At 35.8% G+C, this 18477-nt stretch overlaps 1 non-coding gene across 1 annotated transcript; it reads right to left on the bottom strand.

Moving 5' to 3' along the window:
* Nucleotides 1–3319: 3319 nt before the first annotated feature.
* On the bottom strand, nt 3320–3426 carry LOC124897340. The gene has a single exon (XR_007054062.1). It is a non-coding gene; the product is annotated as a small nucleolar RNA R71 (small nucleolar RNA).
* Between the last annotated feature and the right edge of the window lie 15051 nt (nt 3427–18477).

Here is an 18477-nt window from a genome sequence, read left to right as displayed (position 1 = left end):
ATTTCTTCTTATGATCTACATGAATAGTACTTTCCATAGATAATCTGCTAATGGTGTTGGCCTCCATATTTGTTTTACTTGAATAATACAAAACTCTCATACCATAATCCTTTAGCAACTTTAGCCATCTTCTCTGACAAAGATTAGATTTTTCTGACTGAACATATACTAAAGACTATTGTGATTGGTGAACACATCAACATAAACCCCATAGAGAAAATGCCCCCAAATCTTTAAGGAAAAAGAATAGTTTCCAACTAAAAATCATGAGTCGGGTAGATCTTTCTATAAGGCTTGAGCTATCTAAAGGTATATGCTATAAATTTTCCCTGTTGCATCAACAGATAACCAAGTTCAACAACGAAAGCATCAAAATAAACCACAAAACTATCTGAGCCCTTAGGTAAAGTTAAAACTTAAGAGGTGGTGAGTCGAGTCTTCAACTCCTAAAAAATCTTCTTGTAAGAATTGTACCACTAAAATTTAACTATTTTATATGTCAACTAGTACATGGGATTGGAAATGGAGGAAAATTCCTCAATAAATCATCTTTAGTAATTGGTGAAGCGCAAGAAACTCCTAATATATACTGGAGATATAGGCCCAGGCTAGTTTCTTAGCACTTTGGTCTTTTGGGGATCAACTCGAATGCTCTTCCAAAAATAATATGACCAAAGAATGGTACTAATTTCAACCAAAATTCATACATGCAGAATTTGGCGAATAGCTGACAATCTTTAAGAGTTTGTAAGACAATCCTCATATGATCTTCATGTTTATTTTCACTCGAAGAGTAAATAGGGATGTCATCTATGAAGACTATAACAATTATGTTCAAGTACTGCTTAAACACCCTGTTCATCAAGTCCATAAAAATTACAAGAGAATTTGATAGTCCAAAAAACACAACAACAAATTCAAAGTGACCATACTGAGTTCTAATGGTTGTTTTTGAAATTTCACATTCTCTAACTTTCACCCCTATTATCCTTTCATTGCTTATACCAAGTGTGAGATACTGTTCTTGGGCATATATATATATGTCCAAACACCACTATTTACCCATATTTAGACTTGTTTTAAGAATAAAAAGTGTGCTAATTATATAAAAGTATGAGATAAATTATGTTTTGTGGCTAACCGATATGATTAGAAATACAGGATTAATTTCTCATGGATTTGGAATAAAATCGGATGCACATAATAAAGAGACGAAAGATCATATGGATTAAAGTAAAAAATAAATGGAGATGCACGAGAGTAAACAGAAAAGAAAAGAGTTAAGGATTGAGGAAGTGAAAGAAAGGAACTGCAGAAAAATTCAGTGACATGATGTGACCTCAACACTTCGCATCAACTGGCAAGATTTGTGAATTAGCAAAAATTTGAAGAACAAGTTCCAGCACGTCGACGCGATGTCAACGCGTCATGTTGACCCATAAGTTTTGTGGCCTGAGAATTCTATGAGTGCAACTTCCAGTGCAGCAACGCGATTTCAACGCATCGCATCAATGCTTAAAACTTTGACAATTAGCAAAGTTTTGAAAAGCAAATTCCAGTGATACGATGCGATGTCAATGTGTTGCATCGGGTAGTGAAGAATTTGACTTAGTTTGATTTTCAAAGATGAATTCTAGTGTGACAAAGCGATATCGATGCAACGCATTGGTTCGCTCAACGTGATTAGTGATGCATCGCATCAAGGTTTCAGATTTGGTAAAATTTTTCCAAGTATAAAAGGAACACGTGAGCACAATTTTAAACATTTTTTGGCAACCATAGCAGCGGCGAAAAAGCATAGAATTCTTCTTTTAGGGTTATTATTATTTATTTTGAACTTCTTTACTTCAAAAATAATTTTGGGTATGATTAATTACTTGTTTTTTTTTGCTTAATTCAAACGTGAGTGGCTAAATACCCTTGTTCTAGGGTTGAGGTCAAGAAAATGATTACTCTTTGATATTCTTTATAATAGTTTATTTTTGGATTATCACCTGGGTTGTTCTTAATTTGTTGAGCTTACTATTTTAATGCCTGGCCGCCATTAGAATAAATTTATATTTCTATGTGAATCTGAGAGGAAAATCATAGATTAGAACAAGGAAATTAAGGAGCAAGGTTCTTATCCTTTTATAAAATAAGGGATTTGAATTAGCATCTAGGATAGGGATATACCTACAAGCCTTGTTTGGTTCAATTGCAAGAAGATTACTAAATGAATCTTGAAGAATTATTGTATCTCTGCGGGAGTTATAGCTGCAATATTCAATAGATAAAAGAGTTTAGGTCGGGAGATCAAGAACCTTGCCGAAACCTTGCTAACCAACAAACCAATAACCAATTAGACTACTATAAGAATAGAGATTTGAAGGATTGTTCAAGAAGTTTCAACCCTGGAATTCTTAATCATAACTGTTTACAACCATTGCTTACTTTGCTCTAGTCATAAAATTTTATTTCTTGTTTATTATTTTACATTTTTATTCTCAAATTCAAAATCATCTTGATACTATACAACACCTAATACTCATTGTCTGAAACTAAAAGTTGGTGAAATTTCTAGTTGTTTAGTCCTTGTGGAAATGGTATTTGATTGTCTAAATCACTATATTACTTGAATGATCACGTGCACTTGCGTGTGCATCTGAGTCACAACAAGTTTTTGGCACCATTGCTGGGGATTAATATAATTAGTAAATTGCTAAATTTTTAATCTTTTAATATTAAGTTTAGGTGTTAACAAATTGATCTTAGCGGCTGAATTTTTGCAGGTTTAGTTGAATCAAGGACTGACGAGAGATAAAGAACTGGTAGAGCCTTTTGCAGAACCAGAGCAAATCTCTCAACAAAGGTAAAGAATGGCTGAACAACAAAATGAACCGGTTGATCCAAAGGACGGAAATATTCCCCCTCCTGTCATTCCTATTATTCTAATTTTTCCTGCTTAACAAGTTGTTAGACCTATTTGTGAGGTGGAAATCCCACTCATGAACTATGTGACGAGCAGTATTTTAAGGCCTGAACTAGAAGGTAGTTTGAATTGAAGCAGAATATGGTGCAATTATTGAATTTAGCGGAGCAATTTCAGGGCCTTTCACATGAAAATCCATAGCAGCATATATAGACCTTCTTGGAAATCATCAATACATACATTCCTGAAGGGGTGAATCCCGATTATGTCAGGTTGACACTTTTTCCCTTCTCTCTAATAGGGGAATAAAAAAGGTGGTTACATGCTGAACCGCCACTCTCTATCACTACAAGGGAAGATCTAGCTTGAAAGTTTCTTATTCAATTCTTTCCATTTGGGAAGACAGCATACTTAAGGAGTGAAATCTTGAGTTTTAGATTGAAAGACAGAGAGAATATCTACCAATCTTGGGAGAGACTTAAGGGTATGCTCAAAAATTTCCCTCATCATGATCAATCCAATGATCTTCTTGTGCTTACTTTCATAGAAGGATTGGAACCAAACATGAAGATTCTCTTGGATTCAACAGCAGGTGGACAGGCTCTTGAGAAGACATATGAAGAATTGTACACACTGTTGAATCGTATTTCACAAGGGAACCCTGACTGGTATATAGACTTGAGGAGTACTCCCAAAAAGGTTACAGGGGTATTAAAGGTAGATCAGTTCACTACATTACATGCACAGATCGTAGCCAAGCAAAATCATATGATTACTCAGCTTAATAACATAAATTTAGGTGTTACACAACTAGTAGCCATAGCTAATGCAGTCCAATAGGTGAATTCTTGGAGTGAGGTTTGCATAACTGGTGAGCACAAAACTGATGCATGTACGGGTAATTCAAATTCTATGAAATATATGGGGAATGCAAATTGGCAGGGACAACAAAATTTTGGTAGTACTTATAATCCCAACTGGAGAAACCATCCCAATTTCTTATGGGGTAAAAATCAGGCGTAGAATGTAAATCAGTACAAGGGACAAGTATAACCAAATCCACAGCCAACTCAGAATACTTAGGCGACTACTCAATCTAGCAATATCTAGGAATTGATGAAGCAGTTTATAGCTCAACAAGCATAATTTGCAACTGAAATTAAGACTCAACAGGCACAGTTTACAGCTGAGTTGAAGAGTCAAAAATTGCTTACGAGAAATCTAGAGTTGCAGTTGGGTCAAATTATAGGGGCACAGAATACAAAACCTCAAGGAGCATTACCTAGAGATACAAAGACAAATCCTAAGCAAGTAAATGCGGTTACAACACGGAGTGGGCTGTAAACTAAGGAGACAGTTTAGGTGCAGGTCAGTCCCATAATTATTGATGACAGTGCTAAAGACAATGTAGAAAAAGAAATTAAAGAAAAAATGGCAAGTGATAAACTTCAAATAGATAATAAAACTCTTCCCTTACCCTTTCCTCAAAAGGAAAGAAAGCATCAAGAGGAGGCAAGTTACAAGAATTTCTTAAATCTTCTGAAGTAGGTTAAAGTGAACTTCCTCTTGTTGACATTCTACAAAGTGTGCCAAAATATTTGAAGGATATAGTTGCGAATAAGAATCGGTTAACCGATTATGCTATAATTGTACTTACTCAAGAGGGAACGTCTAAGATTCAAAACAAATTGCCTATGAAGCTTTAAGATTCGGGTAGTTTCACCTTGTAGATTACCATTGGACAGACTATTTGTGCAAGTTGATTGTGTGACTTGGGAGCTAGCATAAATCTTATACCCATATCGTGGTACCGAAAGATAGGTTTTGGGAGTCCCAAACCTACTACTATTATTTTACAGCTGACGAATAGATCACTTGCCAGGTCAGATAGTATTATCGATGATGTTTTGGTGTAAGTAAGATTATTAATCCTTCTGGTGGATTTTGTATTTCTTAACTTTGAGGCGTATCCTGTAGTTCTATTTATTTTGGGATGACCTTTCTTAGCAACAGGGCAGTCACTAATTGATGTAGCAATCGGGAAACTGACAATGTGAGTGCATGATAAAGTAGAAGTCTTTGATATGTACAAGGCATTGAAACTACTAGCTATATATGAGGAGTTGTCATCCATATCGGTTATTGACTTTTCTTCTTATTAGAAGTTATTATTGTTTGATGATCCATTAGAGCGAGCTTTAATGGGTCATGATTTGTATATAGATGTGGAAACATTAGAATTGGTCCAGGTTATGAATTTGGTAGTGGTTAAGAAGATGAAAGTGTCTGTCGAACTATTGGATAGGCTAATTGGTCCATCACATAAGCCCTCAATTGAAGAAGCTCTTAACTAGGAGCTTAAGGTTCTTCCTCCTCATTTACAATATGTTTTTCTTGGTGACCAAGATACGTTGCCTATTATTTTGTCTGCAGGATTAATAAATGTACAGGTAAAGGAAGCCCTAACAGTTCTAAAAAGGAGAAGAAAGGCGATTGGTTGGAAAATGTTCAATATTATAGGAATCAGTCCAGCATTTTTCATGCACAATATCTACATAGAAGAGGGTTATAGACTGAGAGTATAGCAACAAAGAAGGTTGAATCCTATAATGAAGGAGGTGGCCAAAAAAGAAGTGATCAAGTAGTTAGATAGTGGTATTGTTTACCCAATTTCCTATAGCAAATGGGTGAGTCCAGTGCATGGTGTACCCAAAAAAAGAGGGATGATTGTGGTAACTAATGATGATAATGAGTTGATCTCCACATGTATGGTGACCGGTTGGAGGACCTATAGATCACTATCATATTTCTTTCATTGACCAAATACTGGATAGATTGGTGGGACAAGAATATTATTATTTTCAAGATGGGTACTTCGGCTATAATCAGATAATCATAGCATCGAAAGACTAGGAGAAGACCACTTTCACATGTCCCTACGACATATACATGTTCAGACGTATGCCCTTTGGCCTATGCAATGCACCTGCTACATTTTAGAGATGTATAATGGTGATATTTTCTGACATGGTTAAAGACTTTGTGGAGGTATTCATGCATGATTTCTTTGTGTATGATAATTCTTTTGATAAGTGCTTGTAGAATCTTGTTAGAGTCCTAGCTCGATGCAAAGAGATGAACTTGGTGCTAAATTAGGAAAAGTTCCACTTTATGGTTAAGGAAAGAATTGTCCTAGGCCATAAAGTGCCATGCAAAGGACTCAAAGTGGACAAGGCAAAGGTTGACACCATGGGGGTGAAAGGACTGCTAGAAAAGTGTTGCAATCAGGTTTTTTTTGCCTACATCATTTAGGTATGCAATTGCTTTTGTGAAAAATTATGATCAATGTCAAAGGTTGGTTACTATATCTAGGTGTCATAAGATTCCCCTTAACAATATTTTAGAATTCAAAGTCTTTGATATTTGGGGGATCAATTTCATAGGCCTATTCCCACCTTCAAAAGGCAATTTGTACATTCCTGTAGTGGTTGACTGTATCTCCAAATGGATGGAAGTTGTAGCTAGTCCAACTAATGATGCAAGAGTGGTGCTGAAATTTATGAAGAAGAACATATTTTCCCGATTTCGTACACCTAGGGTGATAATTAGTGATGGAGGTGCACACTTTATCAATATTTGGTTCAAAAATCTTCTTGCTAAATATGGTGTTAGGCACAAGGTTGCTATTGCATACCATCCCCAAACTAGTGGACAAGTTGAGGTGTCCAATCGAGAAATTAAGCAAATACTTCAGAAGGTTGTGAATGGGAAGCGAAAAGATTGGGCTAAAAAGTTGGATGATGTACTTTGGGCATATCATATAGCTTACAAGATGCCTATTGGGACATCTCCATGTCGCTTGGTGTATGGTAAAGCATGTCATCTTCTTGTGAAGTTAGAACACCAAACATATTGGGCTATGAAAAATTTGAATTTTGAGATAAAAGTCGCGGGGGAGAAATGATTATTGCAGCTGAATAAGCTTGATGAAATTAGGCTTCATGCCTATGAGAATGCCAAGCTATATAAGGAGAAGACAAAAAGGTGGCATGATAAACAAATTGAAGAAAGAGTGTTTGAACTCGAACAACTTGTTTTATTGTTCAATTCAAGGCTTAAGTTGTTCCCGGGTAAATTGCAATAAAAATGGTCTAGATATTTTGAGGTGGTACGTATGACACCTCATAGAGCATTAGAGTTGTGGAATAAAGAGAAGATGGAAAATTTTCGGGTTAATGGACAACGTATTAAGCACTATTGGGTGGATCATCCAGATAAGCACAAGAAATCTATCACTTTTGTTGATGAGTGATGCTGAGCTAAGTAGTGCCACGACGTCAAATAAGGCACTATATAGGAGGAAACCCACAAATGTAATGTAATAGGTATTTTAATTTTTAGTAGTGAAGAACAAAAAGAAAAATACAAAAAACTGAGGTGTGCCCCGACCGAAAATAAGGCGCTTGGTGAGAGGCAACCTACTTTTTCTTACGTAATTTTGTCACTTTTGATTGATGTATAGGAATGAGAAATTTGGTGGAGATAGAGAAGAAGATAAGATGGTAAACGTGGGCTTTTGAGTTAGTAAATAGTTGTTACATGGTGAGAAAAAGGTAAGGGGTAAGAAAAAATGCATTAGGTATGAAAAATTTAGCCTTAGAAAAGTTTTTGGATGCAATTTCTAGTGGACCGACGCTATGTTGGTGCGTCACATCGATGGATATAAATTCCACACTTGGAAAAAAATTTCAAGGCTATTTCTAGTGAACCAATACGATTCTAATGCGTCACATCGGTCCATCAACGCATTTCCCATTGTGCCGCATTGGTTGGCATGTAGGTAATACTTAGATTAATTATTTGATGTAACTTCCAGAGAATCGATGTGAACTTAATGCATCGCGTTGATTTTGCAATGCGACTCCTGACGCATCGCGTTGACTGTAGCAGCATTGAAAACATTTTAAACATAATTTATCCCTCTATAAATACCTTACCTTACCCACTTCCCTTCTACTCACCTAACCCTAGCTGTGCTGCCACATTTTTCCCCAAAGCCCTAAACCTGCTCCCTTTATAATTTTGTCAATTTTGAGCCACAACAACAAGTTTTCAACATCATCTTCACTCTTATTAACTAAGACCAGGTAAGTTTTGATTATATTTTGTGTTTAAGTCTTATGAAATCATGTGCTTTACTATTATTATAAGTTTTGTGTTCTGCAAATTTGCCTGAAATAGTGAATTATTCAAGGTTTGGGTTTAATTAATTTGAACTTTCATTGAATTTTAATTGTCAAAATTGTGTGAGAACCTTATGAGGTGATGATGACATGTTGTTGTGGGTTTGATATTTCTCATGTGGGAAGCAAGTGTATTCTGAAATGGAAATCATGGTTTAACTGATTTGGTTTCTCTAAGGGTTTGAGATATAAATTGATTGATAATTGCATGTTTTGCTGTACTAAGTGTTGAAATTTAATAAATTAGGAGTAGCTTGATTTACTATATAATAGCAACTAAGTGTGGGGTGGATATCGATTCAATACCACCTTAGTGGTAGCTATGAAATGCCTTGACTGGAGTGTAATTGAAGTGAGCAATGAGAAATATCTGAATTGCCATGACAGTGAAATGACATTTTTGTTTGATGCTAGAAAGTTGATGATGCTCAATATATGAAGGCAATTAAGTGTGGGGTGGATCTCGATTCAGTACTACCTTAGTGTTAGCTATATATGATCAAAGTGAGTGTTGTTGATTTAGATCTAGGAGTGACACAGGAAAAGCATGTATTAAATTGTTAAGGGGAAGTAATGTGTTAATGAAGGGATATGCATCTGTAAAAGTTGTTTAGTCCTTAAGCCATTTACTAAAATTGTTAACTATCACAAATACGAAATGTCTTCGTGTGTTATTGGTGGATTAATGACTATAAGAATTGTTAATTAGAACGGGGAAGTCTAAGTACCCTAGTGCATTCATAAAGAAAGTTGTGCTAGCAATTAAGTGTGGGGTAAATTTCACACTTAATGATGGCTAGATTAAAGTTAGTTGGTTTATATGTTTGTGGGCTGTAATGTTTAATAGGTACAATGTTGAGCAGCCACCAACCAAGAAACAAAGGTAAATATGCAGTTGGACCATCGAAGCCTTGGCACAAGAGGAGTCATGACGCTACAGAGTACCTGTAGCCCCACATATTCCGAGGGGGAAAAGAGGTTTGGAACTAAGGCTATAGCTATGGCAAGACAAAAGTGGTACTCGCAACATAAAGAGTCAAAATATTCAGATGATCAATTTATCAATAGGACAAGTTTGATGAAGGAATATCCTTCGATTGTAAGAAAGATAGAGGCCCACCACATAAATTTTCTTTTCGAGCAACAAGGTCCCTGCAACTTGAGCTTAGTTTGGGAATTCTATATGAATTAGGACCTGAAAGATTCTGAGTTCAAGGTACGTGGTCATGTAATAACTTTTACCACAAACACTATTAATGAGTTGTTAGGTGCACCTCACGTGGATCCAGAGCCATTGAAGACAATGATCACTAAGCCCCCCTATCAGCATATCCATTATTTTCTGTATGATACTAGATCTATGGCGAGGTAGATTTTCCACAAAGAGGGAGGTACACATATTTCACTTCTATTTGCTCACTTGAATAGGGAGGCACGTTTATGGGCCAGAATCATTAATGCCTTCCTGGTTCATAGGAAACATATGATGGAGGTGACTCGTGATAGGGTATGTCTTATTTATTCTTTGATACGAGATGATGTGGATGTGAATATGGGCGCTATTATTTTCTCAGTGATAAGAAAGGAACGATTTTTAGAAGGTTGAAGATATGGATTTAGCGGATTACTGACAAGATTTTTTAGGCAACATGGTGTGCCTGGGGAGGATACAGACTATTTACCGCCTGTGGGTGACAGGCCACTCGATATTTCTCGCACCAAGGGACCATCTCCTCATGGTGTGAATTTGACTATGCTCAAGTATAATGCTCGCACTGATAAGATTACAACCCGTATGTATGGGCTAACTATGCTACAAGTGAGGACTGGGGGGCGTCCAACCACCAAACAAAAGATTTGTGCGGTGGAGCTTGATTACCCACTAGAACCTCATGCTCGGACATTCTGCATATTGGGCCTGACTTTGATGAGCCCATTGATAATGATGCCCCTATAGATGAGGAGAGGCGCATGGCTTATTCCTATGATGAGACAGAGGAAGAGGAGTAGTTTGGTGATGGTAACTCAGGTGACGATTTTGGTGATGATGATGTTGATGAAGTGATGTCCATGGTGACATTCGACTGAGCAGGGAGTACCAACCACCCTACTTTATGCTTAATTTCTAGCACTAAGACAGGTCTATGTTTAAGTGTGGGGTGATTGGTCATCAATCTTCTTTATTTTGATCTTTTTTATTTATATCTGAATAATGTTGGTTTTTGGTTGTGTTTGATAAACAATTTTTTTATTTCTGTTTTTATGTTTTATGGGTTGTAAGTTGAAAATATTGCCTTTTTTGGCAATTTAGTTTTAAAATATTTTCTTTATTTATAGTATTTTATTTTCACCCTTTGTGGTAAAATTTTTAGATTACGAGTATTATGTGTGCCCTTTTTGGCAATTTTTGTTATGCAATGTCATAGCTAGCTGGCTTCGCCTATGATAGATGGATGACGACTGTCTTAAGGGGAGTGCGTCTTTAGAAGCTAAGAACATAATAGGACCCTGATTGCTACCTATGAAAAATGCGGTGTGTTGGGAAAAGTGTTTTAATTTGATTGTGCTGCAACAAAATGAGATGTTTTTTAATGTAAGTCCCAACAAGTGTAGTTTGGTTTGATTGTCTTAATGTTGAATTTAGTAAAGTACAAAATCAGAACCCGCAGGGATCCAACTTGATTCTTAGCATGCACCATGTGAGTGAGTGTTTGTTTATATTCTGCATGTATAGGAATGACTAGAACTTGACCGGTGTGTTTACAAAGTGAAATAAAGGGTGTTTGGTATAGGAAGTGATTTAGGAATTTCTTTGTTAATCAAATTGTAAAGACTTTATTTACCTACCCTTATGCATGACTTAGTTAAACACTGTTGAGCCTATAGCTTGACTTCTTTGGTAGCCTCATATGTTGCCGAATCCCTTCTTTGATAGACCTTAATTTGATCCATATTTCCTAAGCACTTTAATACAAATAATGGAATGAGGGGGAATGTGAAATACAAATAAAGGAAAAGGTAAAAGTGAAGCTCTAGAGAAGTAATTCGTGCAATTAATTGTTACGGTTAGGAGTAGAAAATAATTTGTGATGAAAATTTCAGTATTTTGACCTAGTTGTGTGTTACAATGAACCTGTTTTGGCCTTGGTCCTTTAAGGACAATGTGCACCTGAACTAAGGCAAATTTCTTAGGTTGAGGGTGGCTACTATAGGGGTGCATAACGAGAATTGGGATAAAAAGAAAAGTTGAAATATGAATGATGTTGTAAAAAAAAATTACTCTTATTGTAGTATTGTTAATATGCTTAGAAAGATCTGGGTGAAACAATGGAAAGTGTAAAGATGATGAAATGAAAAGATTGGTTGACAAAATATGATTGTGATTGAAGGTAGTTATGTATTAAAGTTCTTAGAGATATTAGTCACTATTTTCAAAATAATTCCTACCCGTCCCTTAGCCTGCATTACAACCATAAAAAGACCTATTTGATCCTACATTTCAACATCCGACTATTAGTGGAGTAATACACTAAGGGCAAGCCTATGGTTCATCTCTTATTATGTACGAATTCTTTGTGAGAGTAAGTAATTGAATTTTAATATTCCCCTTTTGATTAAGGTTGTTAAATTGTGAGTGATATGGGGAAAACTTTCTTCTTTTGAGGGTGCATGCAGATGAAAGTCTGGATTACTTATTGAGTTGCCTGATTACGTGCTTGTTTTAAGTTTGCCAACAAATTGAATGTCACGGTTGGAAAAATGAAATGTGAAATAACGGTTCATATGCCTAATGCTAGCATGATTCTTAGGTGGTGATTAAAAGGATTGATGATTGCGATGCTTGAAGTTGTTCGAGGACAAAAAAGGTTTTTTAAGTGTGGTGTGGTGATCTTGGGCATATTTATATGTCCAAAAACTGCTATTTACCCATATTTAGACTTTTTTTTACAATAAAAAATGTATTAATTATATTGAAGTGTGAGTTAAATTATGTTTCGTGGCTAACCGATATGATTAGAAATACATGATTAATTTCCTATGGATTAGGAAGAAAATCAGATGCACATAATAAAGAGACAAAAGATTATGTGGATTAAAATTAAAAATATATGGAGATGCACAAGAGTAAAGAGAAAAGAAAGGTGAGGATTAATAAGGTGAAAGAAAAGAACTGGAGAAAAAATTCCAATGACACGATGCGATTCAACGCATCGTGTCGACTGTCAAGATTTGTGCCTTAGAAAAAATTTGAAGAACACGTTTCAGTGCATCGACGTGATGTCAACGCATCGCGTTGATGCATAAGTTTTATTCCTTAAAGAATTCTACGAGTGCAACTTCCAGTGCAGCGATGTGATGTCAACGCATTGCATCGATGCTTAAAACTTTGACACTTAGCAAAATTTTAAAGAGCAAATTCCAGTGACATGACACGATGTCAACGTGTTTGATTTTCAAAGATGAATTCCAGTGTGTCAACAAGATGTTGATGCAATGTGTTAGTTGGCTCAACGCGATTACTGACATGTCGTGTCAAGGCTTCAAGTCTGGTGAAATTTTTCCAAGTATAAAAGGAACACGTGAGCACAATTCCAAACACTTTTTGGCAAGCATAGCAACGGTGAAAAAGCATAGAATTCTTATTTTAGGGTTCTTATTATTTCTTTTGAACGTCTTTAGTTTAAGACTAATTTTGAGTATGATTAATTACTTGTTTTTGATGTTTAATTCAAACATGAGTGGCTAAATACCCTTGTTCTGGGGTTGAGGTCAAGAACATAATTGCTCTTGGATATTCTTTATAGTAGTTTCTTTTTAGATTATCACCTGGATTGTTCTTAATTTCTTGAGCTTACTATTTTAATGTCTGGCCACCATTAGAATAAATTTATATTTCTATGTGAATCCGGGATGAGAACCGTAGATTAGAACGAGAAAATTAAGGAGCAAGATTCTTATCCTTTTATAAAATAAGGAATTTGAATTAGCATCTAGGATAAGGATATACCTAGAAGTCTTGTTTGGTTCAATTGTAAGAAGATTACTTAATGAATCTAGAAGAATTGTTGTACCTATATGGTAGTTGTAGCTACAATATTCAATAGATAAAAGATTTTAGGTCTGGAGATCAAGATCGTTGCCTAAACCTTGCTAACCAACAAACCGATAACCAATTAGACTACTATAAGAATAGAGATTTGTATGATTGCTCGAGAAGCTTGAACCCTAGAATTGTTATCATAACTGTTTACAATAGTTTCTTGCTTTGCTCTAGTCATAATATTTTATTTCTTGTTTATTAATTTACATTTTTATTCTCAAATTCAAAATTATCTTAATACTCTACAACACTTAATATTCATTGTCTGAAACTAAAAGTTGGTGAAATTTCTAGTTGTTTAGGCCTTGTGGGAACGATATTTGATTGTCTAAATCACTATATTACTTGAATGATCACGTGCTCTTACTGCTCCTCCGAGTCGCAACATCTACTCATTATAGCTGATATGCAGCCAGGTCAATAATTTTAGTTAGGGTAACATCCATGATCTCTATAACTTTCTAAATACTATCCATGAACTGTAATGACTCGTATTATACTTATTTTAGTTTAGCGTCTAGTTGCATGCATAAGAGGTTTAAAGCCTAAAAATTTCACCAAGTGTTAGGGACTTAGTTTTATTTTTGGCCTCTTAATTTCAAGGGATTTTAAATGAGTCTTCCCGACTCTGAGATGTTGGTTTTGAAATTAATTCATGTTCAAGGGTGTAAGGAGCATGTCTTGGGGATGTTTTGGATTTTTCGGATGATGATTGGGTCGTGTTTCGATTGCAATTCTAGAACCTCACCGCAATAGTGGCACATCTTGGTGGGTATAGCGATGATCCATGTATCACGTCGTGGTGTCCTCCCAATCCAAATTTCAGTTGTGGATTTAATTTCCCAATAGGCAATTATGTCTTTTTCCATTGACCCAATTCATAAATCCACGACTTAAAGCTTCAGTTAAGGCATTATTTGCCCATATTCTTCAATCACCTCTCAAAGAAACCCTACCCTTTCCCCAAGATCATCAAATTACATTCCTTTCTCTCCAAGGAAACCAAGAATTCAAGCTTCCAAAATCTAAGAACCTTCAAGATTGGTATTCTTCTTTCAAGCTTAAGGGTTTAAGGTATGCGTGATGTTCATCCAGGGGCCCTTTTTACCCATGGAGTCCAAGATCCATTTTTATGTTTTAAATTATGAAATATACATATTTATGATGAATTGTCTCCATGAAGCTCTTTTGAATTTTGATTATAAATTATGTTTACAAGTGTTTTTGATGGGATGAGCCCTTTACGTTTGAATGATGAAATTTCCATGTTAAATCCATAATTCATGGTTTTAGTATTGTAATTATGTTATTATCACATGATTTACGCATTCCCATGTTAAGTTCATGACTCTCATGTGTTTGATGAAATGCCTAAGGGTTGGATTTTGAACAATGATCCCCTACTATGGTTTCAAAGATTTTGTATATCCGTATTGCTATTTCCATCCAATGTTAAATGGTTATGAAAATCGATACTTAGTTTTTTACATAAATTTAGTATCTTCAAAATGATTTCAAATAAATTATAAGCATTATCATTCAATCAAGTTATTTATGAACAGTTGTTTGTTCAGTTAAGTTTAGTTCAGTTCAGAATCGGTGTCTTTTTGTTGGGAGTAAAACTTAGCACCGAGTGAATGTAGGGATGGCGTCTCCCCCATTAGTTAGGCATGAGGCACTTGTCTCCTCTGTTATTTAGGCATGAGGCACTTGTCTCCCCCATGATTTAGGCATGAGACATTAGTAGCAGTCCCTAAGTTCCAGACCTACGCTGCCACCATAGACTTTGAGGGGTCCCCCATAAGTTACGCGTGATACCAAGTCCTTTCAGATATTAGATTAGTGGATCTACACAACCATCATTAGTACCCATGGCACTAGATGAGGCACCCTTCTGAGTTGAGCAACCTACAAGAACTACTGAAGAGTTGGTTTGACTTTGCTGACGGGCATCCCTACCTCTTTGGGTACCACTAGTCATTCCTTAAGTTTGTGGCCTAGATTGCCATACCTAAATCAACCATCACTACCAACCATACACTTACTCTTATGGTTCCTACCACATTTCTTATATAATGAGTTAGTATGAATACTACTAACACTACCTTGGGACTTAGAGCTTAGTGCCCTATATCAATTATGATGCCTAAACTTGGGAACTAGGGAACTAGAATATACGGGGTTGGAGCTTAAGATTTCTAGAGGAACTGATAACTATTTCCACCATCTTACCTCTTTTTAGAGAAATTAAAGTTACCTATTTTGGCCCTTTTATTCTCTTTTTTCTTTTCCTTTTCTCCTCCTCTATTTGTTGAGCATGAACCATCAACCGAATAAGTCTATCTCCTTCACCAACAGAGTGTTCCTACACTCTTCGACCACATTCTTAGAAACACCAGACACCAACTTGCTTATATTGGCCCTGGAATCAGCAACTATAGTTGGAGCATACTTGCCAACTGACCAAACTTAAGGAAATACTCTTTCAGATTTATGAGTCCTGCAACTTGGCCTCAATTAGTTCAAGTGAGAATAACTTTTCCAAAATGTAATAACAAACACGTCCTATTTTATCGGCTTTTTGTCTGCACCCCTACTATCCTTCCATTGCTTATACCAAGTATGAGCTACTCATTATAGTTGATATGCAGCCTGGACAACACTTTTAGTTAGGGGAACATCCATTATCTCTATAACTTTCTAAATACTATCCATGAACTGTAATGTCCTGTATTATTCTTATCTTTGTTCAGCTCCTAGTTGCATGCATAAGAGGCTTAAAGCCTAAAAATTTCACCAAGTGTTAGGGACTTAGTCTTATTTTTGGCCTCTTAACTTCAAGATATTTTAAATGAGTTTTCCCGACTCTAAGATGTTTGTTTTGGAATTAATTCATGTTCAAGGATGTAAGGAGCATGTCTCGGGGAAGCTTTTGATTTTTTGAACGAGGATTAGGTCATGTTTGGATTTCAATTCCAGAACCTCACCGTGATAGTGTCGCATCTCGGTGGGTATAGAGATGATCCCTTTATCGTATTGCGGTGGCCTTTCGATCCATATTCCAGTTTCAGATTTAATTTCTCGAGCAGTAATTATGTCTTTTCCCATTAACCCAATTCATAAATTCATGACTTAAAGCTTCAATTAGGGAATTTTTTCTCCATATTCTCTAATCTCCTCTCAAGGAAACCCTACACTTTCCCCAAGACCATCAAATTCAATTCCTTTATCTCCAAGGAAATCAAGAATTCAAGCTTCCAAAATTCAAGAACCTTCAAGAAAGCTTCAAGATTGGTATTCTTCTTTCAAGCTTAAGGGTTCAAGGTATGTGTGATGTTCATCCAGGGGCCCTTTTCACCCATGGAGTCCAAGAATCCTTTTTATGTTTTAAATTATGAATTATACATGTTTATGATGAATTATCTCCATAAAGCTCTTTCAAATTTTGATTATAATTTTTGTTTACAAGTGTTTTTGATGGGATAAGCCCTTTACACATTTGAATGATGAAATTTTCATGTTAAATCCATAATTCATGGTTTTAGTATTGTAATTATGTTATTATCACATGATTTACCCGTTCCAATGTTTAAGTTCATGACTCTCATGTGTTTGATGAAATGCCTATGGGTTGGATTTTGAACAATGATCCCCTACTATCTTTTAAAGATTTTATATGTCCGTATTGTTATTTCCATCCAATGTTGGATGGTTATGAAAATCGATAGTTGTTTACATAAATTTAGTATCTTCAAAATGATTTAAAATAAATTATAAGCATTTTTATTCAATCAAGTTATTTATGAGAAGTTGTTTGTTCAGTTAAGTTTATCTCAGTTCAGAATTGGTGTCTTTCAGTTGGGAGTAAAACTTAGCACTGAGTAAACTTAGGGATGGCGTCTCCCCCATCAGTCAGGCATGATGCATTTGTCTCCCCCGTAGTTAGGTATGAGTTACTTTTATCCCCCACCAATTAGGCACGAGACATTAGTAGCAATCCCTAAGTTCCAGACCTATGCCGTCACCGTAGACTTTGAGGGGTCCCCCATAAGTTTGACATGACACTAAGTCCTTTAGGATATTAGATTAGTGGATCCACACAGCCAGCATTAGTACCCATGGCATGGTACTGACACCCTTTCAACTGGAGTTATAGGTTGGACCCCAACAATAGATTTGGGGGCAAGTCGGTTATAGCTTACTCCCACAGTCTCAGTACAATATTAAATATCGTTTCATTTCAAGTTTGCTTGAACAAAGCATATAGATTCTCATCTATTCAGTTATCTTATTTCAGTATTTCAGTTTATAGATTATTTCAAAAATGTATACATATGCTTGGTCTTGCATTCTCAATATTTTAGTTTTCATGTATGCTTTCTCAGTAATCTCATATTATCCAGTCTGTCATTATTGCATGCACAGTTTGTCCATATATATCATCCTAACCTCATCTTATATACCAGTACATTCAAATTACTGATCGCATATTTTCTTTGCTCTATGGTGTCTTATATCATAGATTTGTACGCTCAGTTCCCCAATCGTAATTAGACGTCCCAATATTACTCAGCAGCAGCAGTGGTGAGTGCTCATCTTTTGATTACATGATGGTCTATTTCAGTAATTCAGTAGTTCAATATTATTCAGTCTTTCGGAATTAGTTGGGGACTTGTTCCATTAACTCCACAGTTTGTTAGTTAGAGGCTTTTCAGACATTCAGACAGTTAGTCGGTTTATCATTTTTTTATCAGTCTTTTTAGAATGTCTTCATATGTTTTAGATCTAAGATTTAATCATGTTCAGTATTTAAAACCGTATGACTTTATTATTTATTTTCCACATATGTTACTTATTATCAGTTTACTTAGTGCTCACAGTAGGTATCAATTTATGATAAAACTTGGTATCAGAGCCTAAGGTTTTAGAGAGTCCTAGGGAGTCTGAAACCCATATTGAGTAGAGTCTTATATATGGGTGTGAAGCGTGCCACACATAAGGACAGGAGGCTACAAGACATTTAAGAAAAAGTTTCCCTTCTTTTGCCATTCATATCGTGCAAATAAGCATAAGCTCTATTTAAAACTCTCTTTTTGACTTATTCTTCCTTTCATTTATAGACAATGCTTCCCAAAAGAAACAATGAAAAAAGGAATAGAAAGCAGCCCACACATCCGCCTGTTCAGGAAGATCCCCTGAATAAGCATGTCACTCACGCCGAA

The sequence above is a fragment of the Capsicum annuum genome, chromosome 3 (assembly GCF_002878395.1).
Source record: "Capsicum annuum cultivar UCD-10X-F1 chromosome 3, UCD10Xv1.1, whole genome shotgun sequence".
Lineage (NCBI taxonomy): Eukaryota > Viridiplantae > Streptophyta > Magnoliopsida > Solanales > Solanaceae > Capsicum > Capsicum annuum.
The sequence above is the reverse complement of the archived record's forward strand: the minus strand, read 5'-3'. Positions and strand labels throughout refer to the sequence as shown.